Source organism: Nycticebus coucang, chromosome 4 (assembly GCF_027406575.1).
Source record: "Nycticebus coucang isolate mNycCou1 chromosome 4, mNycCou1.pri, whole genome shotgun sequence".
Classification (NCBI taxonomy): domain Eukaryota; kingdom Metazoa; phylum Chordata; class Mammalia; order Primates; family Lorisidae; genus Nycticebus; species Nycticebus coucang.
This window is the reverse complement of record NC_069783.1, coordinates 31,541,279-31,555,588: the sequence shown is the minus strand read 5'-3', so window position 1 is coordinate 31,555,588 and position 14,310 is coordinate 31,541,279. Positions and strand designations below refer to the sequence as shown.

At 38.1% G+C, this 14,310-nt stretch overlaps 1 protein-coding gene across 16 annotated transcripts in view; it reads right to left on the bottom strand.

The window, feature by feature from the left end:
- The window catches only part of LTBP1 (latent transforming growth factor beta binding protein 1), a 476,142-nt gene that overhangs the window by 78,875 nt on the left and 382,957 nt on the right, over positions 1-14,310 (bottom strand). The window lies entirely within an intron of this gene.

The following is a 14,310-nucleotide window of genomic DNA, read 5'->3' as shown; positions in this document are numbered from 1 at the left end:
ATCTGGGCCCAGTGCTGTAAACTGCATTATCAGCCCTAGACTACTTATACTTGAACTGCTACCTAGCAAGACATACGCTTTTTTCTGGTTTAGAAATCCAATCAATGCAATTCACCCAATTAACGGAATAAAGGAGAAAATTATATAATTATGTCAACAGATGCAGAAAAGGCATCTATGAAACCATTCATGATAAAGATCATTAGTTAAATAGAAATAGAGAGGAACTTATTTATCTGCTAGAGTATCTACTTAAGGGGGGAAACACCCTATGACAAACATCATATTAAATGCTTTCCCTGCTGAGATGGGAATGAGACAAGAAAGCTAGCTGTCATTTCTATGCACCATTGTAGTAGAGGTTCTATAAAATTTAATAAGAAAAAGAAATAAAAGTTATATTTATTAGAAGAGAAGAAATAAAACTAGCATTACTTATACAACAAAACTGCATAAGCAGAATATGTGAAGGAATCCGCAGATAAATTACAAGATCAACGTACAAAAATCAAAATTAGTACTATATAATAGTAGCAAACAATTTAAGAGTAAAAATAGTTCTAAATACCATTCACAACAACATGAAAATATTGAATACCCAGGAATAAGACTGAAAAAAGTTGTGCATGTCTTTACACGAAAACATTAAAGACATTAAGACAAATGAAAGAAACCAGAGGTCTAAAATAGAGGACGAGGCCGTATTTATGGGTTGGAAGACCCTGTATTGTAAAATGCCAAATCTCCCCAAATTAATCTATTGGTTCAATGCAATTCCAATCAAGATCTCAGGAGTTTTCTTGTGAAAACTGATTACCTGATTATAAAATGTATATAGAAATGCAAAACTTCAAGAATAGCTGTAGCAACCTCAAGAACAAAATTGAAGAATTTAGAATTTACAGAACCAAATATTAAAGTTAATTATAAAGCCACTATAATTAAGACAATGTGCTATTTGCGCAAGGATAGAAAAATAAATCTATGGAGTGGAATGCATAACCCAGGAATATATCTACATATAGTTGACCCCATGGTTCATGACAGATCAGTGCGGGAAATGGCATTCTTTTCAGTAAATGAAGATAACCTAATTTGACAGCCATTTAGGAAAAAGAAAATCTTTACTTCTATTTTTACATCATAAGCAAAAAAATCATCTTTAGGGGGGACTACATATCCAAACATAAAACAATGGAAGACAACATAAAAGAACACCTCAAGAACTTTAGGGTTTGCAAAGATTTTGGACAGAAAACATACTGATCTGACATGAAATAATTAAAACACTGGATTTCATTGTAATTAAGCGCTTGGTTTCATCTGCGCTATCATTAAGACAGTCGTCGTTTTGAGAACTTCATTTTAGAAGAGGTTTGTTCTGCCAAATTAGATAACTGAAACAATAGCTGGAAAACCAATAAGGGTAGGAAAAGCTGTTAAACATAGGTCCTCACCAGGGAAATTGCAAAACATTTTAAATGTAAAGCATTAAACCATACGAGATGCCTTCACTCCACATGGCTAACCTTTCAGAGGAATGACAATGCCAGTTACTGACATGGCTGTGGGTCTGGAACTCTCACACTCTGCTGGGGGCATAATTGGTATTCTGAGAAACTGATTCATACACGAAAATGAAACATACAATATATTCGGTGACCCAGAGACCACAGTGATATCCAACAGAAATTAGTGATTATATTTACTAAAAGGCATGTTCAAGAACATTCACAGGAAGTTTATTCATATCACCCCCAAACTGAAAGCAACCCAAATGACCATCAAGGGTAGAATACATAATTGTAGTATATTTATACAATAGAATAACATATAGCAATGAAGATAAATAAACTGCTACATGTAATTAGCTAGATGAACCTTACAGATATACAATGCTGAGGAACACCATAAAGAATCCAGAAAGAAACTGTATAGCTATAACCAACTGACTGATCTTCCACAGAGCAGACCACACTAGGGAGCGCTAGGGAAAGGACGTCTTTCCTATTCAATACATGATGTTGGGAAAACTGTGTAGCCACACACAGAAGAATGAAATGGGACCCTTAACTCTCACAATATGGGAAAATTAACTCAAGGTGGATTGAAGAGTTAAATGTAAAGCATTAAACCAGAAAAATTCTAGAAAAAAACATAGGTAAAAGTCTTCTAGACATAAGCCTAAAAAAAGAATCTATGACTAACTCACCAAAGGCAAATACAGCAGAAATAAATACATGGGACTTACATTAAAAAGTGTCTGCACAGCTAAGGAAGTAACACAGTAAACATGCAACCTATAGAATGGGAGAAAACATTTGTATATACCTAACAAAGGACTAATTTTCAAAATCTATAAAGAACTCAAACAAAAAAGCAAGGAAAAGCAAACAATCCCATCCAAAAGTAGGTAAAAGACAATCTTTTCAGAGACAGGCAAATGACAAACAGACATGAAAATATGTTCACTGTCACTAATCACCAGGGAAATGCAAATTAAAACTATAATGAGATACTACTTTGCCCATTGGAATGGGCATTGTTAAAACATTAAAAAAAAACAAAACATCAGATGTTGGTGCGAATGCAGAGAAAAAGGTATACTCATACACTGTTGGTGGAACTGAAAATGAGAAAACAGTGTGGAGATTCCTCAAAGAATCTTGAGGAATCTAATGTTGAAATTAGACCTATTTGATCCAGCAATCCCACTACTGGGTATCTACCCAAAGGAAATTAAATCACTTTATCAAAAAGACTTCTACACTTGGGCGGCGTCTGTGGCTCAAAGGGATAGGGCACGGGTCCCATATACCGGAGGTGGCGGGTTCAAACCCAGCCCCAGCCAAAAACTACAATAAATAAATAAATAAATAAAGACTTGAATGTTCGTCACAGCACAATTTACAATCATGAAGATGTGGAATTAATTTAATTACTCTTGAATACATGAGTGGATAAAGAAAATGTGGTGTGTATAGATACCATGGAGTATTTACTACTCAGCCATACAAAAGGAAAAAGTAATGCCATTTGGAGCCATGTGGATGGAACTGGAGACCATTATCCTAAGTGAAGTATCTCAGCATGGGAAAAACAAACACCACGTGCCCTCACTAATAAGTGGGAACTAAACAATGGGTGCACATGGACACTAAAAGAAGTAAAGGACATGGAGGGCTAAGAAGTGGGAAGGGTAGGAGAGGAGTGGGGGGTAACAGTGAACACCGTCCTGCTGGCAGGCACATCGAGCCCTGACCTCAACTCTATAGAGGGTATCTATATAACAAAACTTCTTTACCCCTTCATATTTTGAAAAACAAACCAAAAAAGCAGCTTGGTGCAGTGGTTCATACCTGTAATCCTACCACTTTGGGAGCCTGAGATGGGAGGAATGCTTGAGGCCAGGAGTTCAAGACACCCTGAGCAACATAATAAGATACCATCTCTACAAAAATAGAAAAATTAGCAAGGCATTCCTGGCTACTCAGGAGGCTGAGGCAGGAGGACTGCTTGAGCTCAGGAATTTGATGGTGCAGTGAGCTATGATGACACCACTGCACTCCAACCTGGGCAACAGAGATAAACTTTGTCTCAAAAACAAAACAAAACAAAAAACCCTGAAACAAACCAATAAGAAAAACCCAACCAATTTCCACTGCTACATTTCCTGGTTAAAGACAATCTTACCATCTCAAAAGCTCATTTTGTGTCTCTGTTATCCCTGGGTAAGAGCTATTATGAGGTATTATGTGTAAGTATGTGTATACACACACACACATTTTTTAAACAGACAGGAAGGCCTGTCTGTTTATACTATGTATTAGACTAAAATATTAAGGGACTCTGAGTAGTAATCTTGATCACTTCCTAACTGCTAGAAACTTATTTTTCCACAACTGTAAAATGAAGTTATGCTACTTTGTGGTTTTTGTTTCTTTTAAATAGGAATACAAGCAAAAATAAGAAAACATAATAATAGTATCTGTTTCAATATCTGTTTCTTCAGAAATTTAACTCCACGTCTATAAGACATTTCATGCCATGGGAATTATTTGAACCCTTTCCCCCAGTATTCTATTTTTCAGTCTTGTAGAAGGTGATGGAGAATTATTATGAAATGATTTTTTAAATTATTTTATTAGAATTACAACAAAATTGTTATATATTAAGAACAGACTGAAATCCTAATAATATAAGATATAGGGTTTTGGAATTATAAATCTTCATTTTTAATCTATATGTGTGTCTATATTATTACATATAATATACTTTGTGTATGTATACATGTATATATTCTCTCTATATTTTTTCAATACTCTTTTTAATAGACTCTGTATATGTATACATATATGGTCTCTCTCTATATTTTTTATTTATTTAATAGACAGAAACTTGCTGTCACCCAGGCTGGAATGCAGTGGTACAATCATAGCTCACAACAGCCTGTAACACCTGAGCTGAAGCCATCCTCCTGCCTCCACTTCCCAAAGTACTGGGATTACAGACCTGAGCACTGTGCCTGGCCGGAATTATAAATATTTAAACAAATAATGTAAAACAGAAGACAGACACATTTGATGCTCAAAAGGCAGGTTGTATTTTACTGTTCGGCATTCAGGAGGAGAAACTAGATATGGATCAATCCCGTCTCGAGAATTTTGCTGCCTCTGCCCCTTCCCAAAGTCCAGCTGTTCCGCAGAGCCTGGGTTTCAGGTCCCATCCTAGTCCCCTTGACCACAACATATGCTCTTTAGTTAGTGCAAAAAGAAACAAAGTTAGTAAATTTTTTTATATAAGGGTCAAATATAAAATGAATTTTTAAACTTTTGTGATTTTTTTTTGAACACCCAAAAGGGTCCTAAGAATTTTAAAAATATTTAAATTATCCCTCATTGTCATTTCTAATAGACTTTGAAGACAAAGAAGGTGTGTGTGGTGGGTAAATGTATAGAAAGAGATTCCTTCTTTTTCATACAAAATAAAGTCAAGAATGAAAATCCTTATGATTGAAGTCAGTTTAGATTGTTTTTTAAAAAATCCAAAGGAAAAAGGACATCAGCTTTTACATTTCGAACTCTATTGACAAGCTAATTCAGTAGTTGGCCAAGAAAACAGGGCAAGTGGTCTATCCCAATCTTCCTCATTGAGGAGCTTAGACAGCTAAGGTTTTGTATCTGGAAAGGGCATTTGTGTCAGTAAGCCCCTTTGAAAGCACAGAGTTTATGTGGGGCACACGTCGTCCCGCTCTGACAGTGGCACTGAGGGACACTGCATGGGAAAGCCACTGCAAGTGTCAGATGTTTGTTCAACTACAACAAAACCTCAATATTGTGTGTTAAAATCTAAAACTGAGTATCTAGGTCACTTAAAGGAAAAATTCTGAATTAAGTTGAAAAGTAGTAATTTTTTTTTTAAGACACATCTCACTATGTCATACTCGGTAGAGTGCTGCAGCATCACAGCTCACAGCAACTTCAAACTCTTGGGCTTAAATGATTTTCTTGCCTCAGCCTCCCCAGTAGCTGGGATTACAGGTGCCCATCACAACACCAGGCTATCTATTTATTGTAGTTGTCATTGTTGTTTAGCTGGCCCAGGCTGGGTTCAAACCTGCCAGCCCCAGTGTATGTGGCTGGCCACCCTAACCACTGAGCAACAGGTGCTGAGTTGAAAAGTAGTGTATTTTTAATAAAACACAAAACATTCTGATTTTCTTTTCACAAAAACGAAACCTATAAACACAGCAAGTCATCTGTAGTTCGTTTTTTGTTGTTGTTTGGAGACAGAGTCTCACTTTGTGCCCCTGCATAGAATGCCATAACATTACAGCTCACAGCAACTTCAAACTCTTGGGCTCAAGTGATCCTCTTGCCTCAGCTCCTGCATAGCTGGGACTACCAGTGCCCACCACAATGCCTGGCTACTTTTTAGAGATGAGGTCTCGCTCTTGATCAGGCTGGTCTCACACTTGTGAGCTCAAGCAATCCACCTGGCTCAGCCTCACAGAGTGCTGGGATTACAGGCGTAAGCCACTGTGCCCAGCTCATCTGCAGTTCTTAAGAAAAAAAAGAGAGAATCAAGGTATATTTCTAAACGTAAAAAGAGATGTTCTTCCTATTTCTTCTCACCATGGGCTAATAGAATATAAAAATGGAGAGAGGGATTTTAATATTTTTTACAGAAAAAAATATTTTAAAAAATTTAAAGCAAAGAATTAAGAAGAGGGAGGAAAGGAGGGAGTGAGGGAGGGAAGAGAGGGAGCGAGAAGCAAGAAAGGTGGGGAAAAGAAGGAAGGGGAAGGAATGAAGGTAAGAAGGAAGGGGAAGGAAGAAGGGAGGGAGGGAAGACTCACTTTTTTATTCCTATTAGCAAAGAATCATAAGGACTATCACAAAAAGTGGAGTGTTTTAGCTCCATTATAAATAACTTCCCTGCCATTCAGGAAAAGTGCTAATGAAAAATATCCTGAACTTCAATTGCATATTTCTTCTGACACAATTGTTCACAAAAGATAACACAGTAGAACCCTGTAAGTTGACTGTCCAGAAGACTGTGACAAACCGGTAACATACAGAGGTAGTCAACATAAAGGACGAGGCCTACTGTGCTGATACGTACGTGTGGTGCATGTCAGGTTTATGAAAATTAGGTCAACTTGAGGAGGTGGTAGTGTAGGGAGGGGGTCAGCAATGAAGGTTCTACTGTATATGAAATGCACATTTTCTTCACTGTTATAAATGTTTCAGTTGTACCATTACTTTGTCTTAATATATTTATTTACAACCATTTGGATTATCCCTGCATTAATGTAATAGTTTTGCATTTTTATACCTGGATTAAAAAAAAAAAACCTTATTCTAAATTTAGAGCATGCTGTGTGCTTTCTCTTCTCATATAGTCTCTCTTACACTAAATGGTGTTGGACTAACTAAAAGAAAGTCCTAAGCATAGGCCAAATATATCAAATCCCAGATTCATCTTTTTGACACTTAGGCCCCAGAGGCAACATAAAATCAGCCAAAAAAACCCTCATTTTTTTCACTATTCTAATTTTTCTCTTTCTATATTCAAATAGAAGGCCAAGAAAGATTAGTTATAAAACCACAGAAAATAGACAGCATACTTCTAGAAATAATGTCTCCAAACGCTTAAATCAAATGCAAACAAGCCTCAGCAGCGGCCGTTTACAAGTGACTGACACATGATACGACTTAAAACCTGAAACACTTAGTGGATAAATAGGGAGAGTCGCACAGAACTTCTGGGGACAACGAAGAGTAAACAACTAAAACAAATTACATACACGTGAATTACTATACTACATTCTATATGGTTCTCAATACATTCGGCATTTATAAATAGATAGAATGTGGCAATTCATTGACATCCAGACCTGGACTTGGGACTATCAATTTCATTCATAAAGGCTTATTTAATCTCTGCATTGTATATTTCATAAACACTGATATCATAAAAATAAATAGGTGTTAAATGTCCCCTCCTTTTAGGTACTCACACACCAAGGAAACAAATGACAATACAATTGTCCCCCTTTATTTAGAGCAGATACATTCCAAGACCACAGTGGGTACCTGAAATCATAGATAATATAGAGCTATATATGTTTTTTTTCCTACACATATATGTTTATGATAGAGTTTAACTTGGACATTAGGCACAGTAAGAGATTAACAACAATAAATAATAGTTAAGTACAACTACTATAACTACACACTGTAATAAACTGTGTAAATGCTATCTCTCTCAAAATACTGTAATATTTTTTGATTTTAGTTGACTGTGAGTCATTGGAACTGTGGAAAGTGAAAACTGAGGATAAGGGAGGACTACAGTAACTTACAAGTGTAAACCAGGGGGCTAAAACAGTAACGAGAACTCACATTCATTGAGCACGCTGTATGGACCAGGCTCCATTCTACAGTGATGTACACGGACACACACCAACTTTATATAGGCATTATCATTACCCTCCTTATACAGATGTGGAATTGAGGCACTCGAGGTTTAGTAATTTACTCAAGTTCATACAGCTTAGAAGTGCTACAGCAAGAGTCCAAGCCCATGTACTCAAATTCAGCGCCAAACTTCTTAACCACAGCTGTACCCAATTACTATTAAAGGTATGCTTTAGAGCAGGGGTCCTCAAACTGCGGCCCATGGGCCACATGAGGCAGTGTGATTGTATTTGTTCCCGTTTTGTTTTTTTACTTCAAAATAAGATATATGCAGTATGCATAGGAATTTGTTCATAGTTTTTTTGTTTTTTTTTTTTAAACTATAGTCCAGTCTTCCAGTGGCCCCCTGTTTAAAAAGTTTGAGGATGCCTGCTTTAGAGAATTAAATCTTTGAAAGAATTAAGGCTTCATGAAATTATAAAACATGCTCAGTTTGGAGTAATTTTATCATGAATGTTTCCTAATAGTCTAGGGTGACCTACAGACCATCTCCTCCTCCCTTCAGTCACCAAATATTTATTGTTCCGTAACTATTTACTGATGGTTCTGCTTTGGCTTTTTTGACTTTACAACAGATCATGTGAAAGCTATATGCTTTTAGCAGAAATTATACTTCAAGCTCCCTATGACCATTTTGTTTTTACTTTCAGTAGAATATTCAATAAATTACATGAGCTACTCAACACTTTATTATAAAATAGACTTTGTATTACATACTTTTGCCCAATTGTAGGCTCAGGTGAGTGTTCTGAGAATGTTTAAGGCAGGCTAGGTTAAGCCAAGATGTTCAGTAGGTTAGGGGTATTAAATGCATTTTTGACTTACAATATTTTCAACTTAAAAGTGAGTGAATCAGAACATCACCCCATTTTAAGTAAAGTCGTGTCTGTATTTCCACTGGCATCAGAGATGTAAACAACACAGAAAACAATCCCTGTGTCATTGGCCTTAGCACATAGCAATAGAGTGTAACAACGAATAACAAGACAAAGAAGTAGAATAAGGCAGTGAAGAACAATTAGTAGGATGAATTTCCTCACTTTGAGCAGTCTCTTGTATCACTCTAATTAACCCTTAACCTGCCTATAGGTCTGCTGTGATGACTCAATGAGAAAATGGGTACAATACACTTGGTATATAGTGTGTGGTTCCTAAGAACTCTGTGAATGCTGTTATTATTGTTGTCGCTGCCGTTTTAATGAAGTCATAAAATCAGATAAATGAAGTATCCCCAGTCCACTCACCCTGCGAGTCCAAGACAACTGCTTAATATTCTATCAGTCACATGTTAACAAATAATTGTTTCTGGAATCAATATATGAGCCATTATAATTTAGGCCTCAAGTATTAAAACTCTGTTCACAACAGCCTTCTGTGATCTAACAGGAGCATGGGTTGTTGATGACATGTGAAGACTCCCCAGAATCGGTGTAGGAAGCCCAGCGCGGGGGGCACGAGCAGCGTCAAGTGTGCAGTCAGCTTGCTCAGGCATACACTTCGCTTTCTGGCAGTCCCCTGCCGACTTTTTGGCTAAAAGAAGTGTTTACTTCTCCTATGAACAGATGATTTTCTATAGCTCTGGGGTTTGAAAGGTCAGCAGTGATTAAAATAAGAAAAAAAAAAGTTTTAGGAAAAAGCTCTTGAGTTTCTTGCTACTACTATGAATTTCTTTTAGAAATGTTGATAAACGGAAGACAATCACAAAATGCATGGAAAATCGGCCTTCTAGGTCCAAAAGGAGCTTATTCCAGCAAAATTTCCTCAGCTCTCTCCCTAATGATTTAAACATCCATTTTCACTCCCTTCTGCAGAAGTACATTCACAGGAAGAGTGAGTGTGAACAGTAGCCTCCATAGCTGGAAGCCGCTTCCTTTTCTTACCTGGAATGTTATATGATCTTTCTTCCTTTTACATGTGGGAGAGAATGGATCCCAACATTGAGAACATCCCAAGTAATTCCCTCACTTCAGAAAAGAAACACTCAAGTCACATTCTCTCAGTAGGTTTTTCAGTTTCAGACCCTACAGCTATTAAAAACCTAAAAGTCTTTAGGCAAAACAACCAGATGTAATATATTACCATGGCAGGGTGCCTCAGTGTCCCACTTGGCTAAATGATTTTCAAAAATATTTTTCTCTTTGGTGAAAAAGTTCTGTGTCCATGCTGCAAAACCACCAATTGCCCTGGAACATTGTCAACCACGGCTTAAGCTTTCACATCCTACCCTGTTCAAAGAAAATGTACCTAAAACCCTGAAAACAATCGTGTTTGCCCCCAATTTGTTATTGCTTTGATTTGGCAGTGTTGCCTTTTTGTGTGTTTTCTGGTTTCCAAGGAACATAAAATTAGCCTAGGAGTTTGAACCCACTTTCTTTTGGTCATGATATCTGGGCTTGCGGTTAAAAACGGACCATCTCTACCAGCTGCATTTGCTGTTTTATCTTCCAGATGAATGATGGTTTTTATCACTTTCGCCATTAGAATACCAGTTTGAACACAAAAGGTGCTTAATACGGCTTCATTATTTTACTCAGACACAAAGTGTTACCATTTCTTCTATAAACTCACTTACAGAGGCAGAAACGGCCAGTTCTGAAGCCCTAGGTAGTGTCCCAGCAGCTTCTTCTTTCTCTACTCTCAGCTGCCCCTTTGTCAGCTCTACTCACCCCCGAAACAAGGTTTGTCATTAATATCTTACACCATTTAGTTTATTGCCCGTAAGAAGGTAGGGGATTTTTTGTTTCTGTTGTTCACTACTATCGTAGACCCAGTATTTAAAACAGTGGCTGGCACACAGGAAGACACGTGAATATTTTTCAAATGAATGGCTCGAAGGAGTGACTGTGGCTGTGCTCTGAAGGCCTAGTTATGGCAAACAGTGCAGGAAGAGATTCCCGGTCCCACAAGCTGCTGGTGTTCCATCTGTTCCAGCCAGCCGGGCTCTCAAGGTCTCCGTAGATGGACACGGCCATTCTATCATGTGAGTAGCTGACCGGCCCAGTGAGGCCTAGAGGCCTGTGATGTACCCAACTGCCCTGCAGTCATACGAGCCCTCCCTCAGCCTGCACACATGGCGTGGAGAGCACAGTTGATCCTGGCTGACACAGCAAGGGAGGGGGCGCGGGAATGCCGTGATGCAAAGTCAGAGACCAGGAGACATTTCCCCAGGGTCGGGGACAAAGTGCTGACCCTCAGGAATCCAACTGCCAAGGCTTGCCTACTTTTCTCCCACTCACACATTGTCTGATGGTGATGAAGAAAACCAAACCCTGAGTCAGCTCATGAATGCAATGGTGAGCATTTCTCATGTGAATTAGAACTCCACAATAACAAAAAGGGGGAAAGTAAAAAGCAAAAGAATACTCAAATTTTCTTAAACAAATGGATATAGTAAAATGGGATATAAAGCAGTGAGTTGAATGAAAGATTAAAAAATTCCTTTGTTTTTAAACACAAAATACAGGCTATTTAAGTTGAAAAGAAGGTGGCAGGAAATGGACAGCAGCAGAGGGGCCGGGCAGTGCAGAGGAAGCAGCTGCTCCACACGGCCCTGCTCCTCTCTGACTTCCTGACATCCAAGTCTAGAATTGGGGAAAAATGCCTGTGTCTTCCATCATACATGGCACACCATGCTCTGCGGGGACTTACATCCAGAAAGCGTAACTGTGCCGTGTGACTTAAATATAAACACCTGCTACACGCACTGTTTGCCTATTTGTTCCCAATTCTCCTCCTGGAATGCGGCTCCAGGTAGATGAGAACTGTGTGTGTTCTGCCATCAGAATGCACTCAGTGAGCATTTGTTAAGTGAATTAATAAATGACTAGTAGCTGTCGCGCGCCACCTACTTCCCACTTCACTTTAATTTTGAATAATAGTGTGTTGCTCTTTTCTCTCCCAGGTATGGGTTCCCAGAGTGTCACAGATAGGTTGAGTATATCTTATCCAAAATGCTTTGGAGTAGAAGTGCATGCATCAGATTTGGATTTTTATTTTTCTGGATTTTGGAATATTTGTGTAATACTTACCTGTTGAGCATCCCCAATCCAAAAATCGAAAATCTGGAATGCTCCAATGAGAATTTCTTTTGAGCATTACATCAGCACTCAAAAAGTTTGAGATTTGGGGGCTTTGGGGATTTTCAGGGTGGGGAAACTCAATCCGTGCAGGTGAGGGAAAGGATGAAGCAGGTGGTGCCAATTTTATTTCTCCAGAACCTGCTGTTCTACATAAGGTAATTCATGTTTATGGAGTTTGCCTCTTCACTGTGCTTCAATAACTATTAGCGGGTGCTGCCAACTTTCCAAGCCATGGGAAATCAGGGAAGGGTGCCCCTTCCTTTGGCGCTATGAGATTCATTCAGCCCTACTTACAGCAGGGTACGTCTAGGGTCAGCTTGGCTTCAGCTGCTTTAACAGAAGTTCACAAGGAAGCTGGGGAACGACATGAGGAAAGAGTACCAGCTACTTCTCACTGCTAATTCAAATACTATGCACATCAGCTCCACTGCTAAATCCCGATCACATGAGCTGGCTTTGTCCTACACCACAGCCAGGGGTAGATTCAGGACATAGTGCTACTGCCACAAGTGCCGGACTAAGTCCAACAAAAGAAAATCTGGTCCAATTTAATATATTGGATTAAGCCCACGAAAAGTAAAATCCTTGCAGAACTTATTCTAGAAAGAGAACAACATGCCTAATAATTAGGGAGATTTCTACTCACACTTCAATATACCAACATGATAATCTAAATTGCCTACTGTATTCCCTGTAGAATTGTCTAGTTTCTGGAGTAAGCAAGCATGGAACCAGTTGCAAAGACAGTATACTCAATGAGTACAGTGATTCACAAAGCACTAGAAGTTTTCTAAAAACACATTTTTAAATTCAAGTTTTTGCCAAGTAAATGACCAACAAATTAGAGCTACAACTAAATCAGAATGATTATATAACTCACAAGTTGCAGAAATCAGTGTTTATAAGGGTACAGAATTAAATAAAAATTAGCAAGTACAAAAGACAAAATAAATGTGAATGTAATTTATATATGTGGTATATTCTTTCAGAACAAAAGCTTTGACCAGTATGCACTTGAGGTGACTTATGTTTTTATTAGCAGTAATACCTTGAACCACTTTTTAGTGAAGGCAGACTTTACCATCCAAGCTTTAGAGCTAACCAAGTAAACAAATGTGTATCTTTCTGAATTGAGAGATTCTGCAAATCTGTTTGATCAGTGATGTGGATGGACTAGCACCCTTTCCCTGGAATCTTTCCATCCAGAATATACGCATTCACACAGTGTCTTTTCTAAAAGCTCTCGTCTCGGAGCTCTAAATATAAAATTAACAGAAAACTTGAGCCACTGAAGTATGGATTCCTTATAAATCTCTCACCACCCACATTTTTATGATGCTTTCCTCCATTCCCCAACTTCTGATCCCTTCCAAACCCTTCAATCTGTTTGCTCAATCCCTACTATCTCACTTCCACTTGAAGCCAAATCTGGTATCCACGTTTTGTCTGCTCAGCAGGAGAGCAAGTTCAACAATCTCTTGCTTTTTATGAGATCAGTTTATTCCTCCCAATAATAATAATTAGTTTCAGATGAACCTGTTGCTGGTCCTTGGCCTGGTTCCCTTCTGGTACTAGCAAGGAGAGTAGATACTTCCTGTTGTACTACTTTTTAGAGCAAAGAATCTGGGTACTGTCTTTGACCTGAACAGAACTTTTGCAATTTACTTCTTTAAAATATTAGCTGTGTTTCAATAACATAGATTCTCAAAAAGAAGAACTGAAATTATATTTAAAAAGAATCTTCTCAGTTTGCTTTTAAAATGGTTCAGATAAATCATTCCTCAATTTATCGAACTATAATAGGTCACCAAGAACACAAATCTTATGAAAATAACCAGTGTTGTATTTCCTGCATACACACAGGGGTTGTAAAAAGGAAGCTAACGGTGTTACCTTAATGTCTTACAACTGACTTAGCAAATAAACACTGACTTAATAATAAACAACTGTCTTACAACTGACTTAATAATAAACACTTATAGGCAAATAAATCTACTGGCGTGGTATAACAGTCCTTTCCTCTCGGCATCCACTACTGGTGGGACTGAAGACTAGTACAACTTCTATGGAAAACCATCTGGAGATGCCTCAAAGAACTTAAAGTAGACCTACCCTTGCATCCAGTAATCTCACTGCTGGGTATACACCCAAAGGGTTGTTTTATAAAAAGGACACCTGCACTTGAATGGCTATAGCAGCACGATTCACAATCACAAAAATGTGGAAACAACCCAAGTGCCCACCAATAC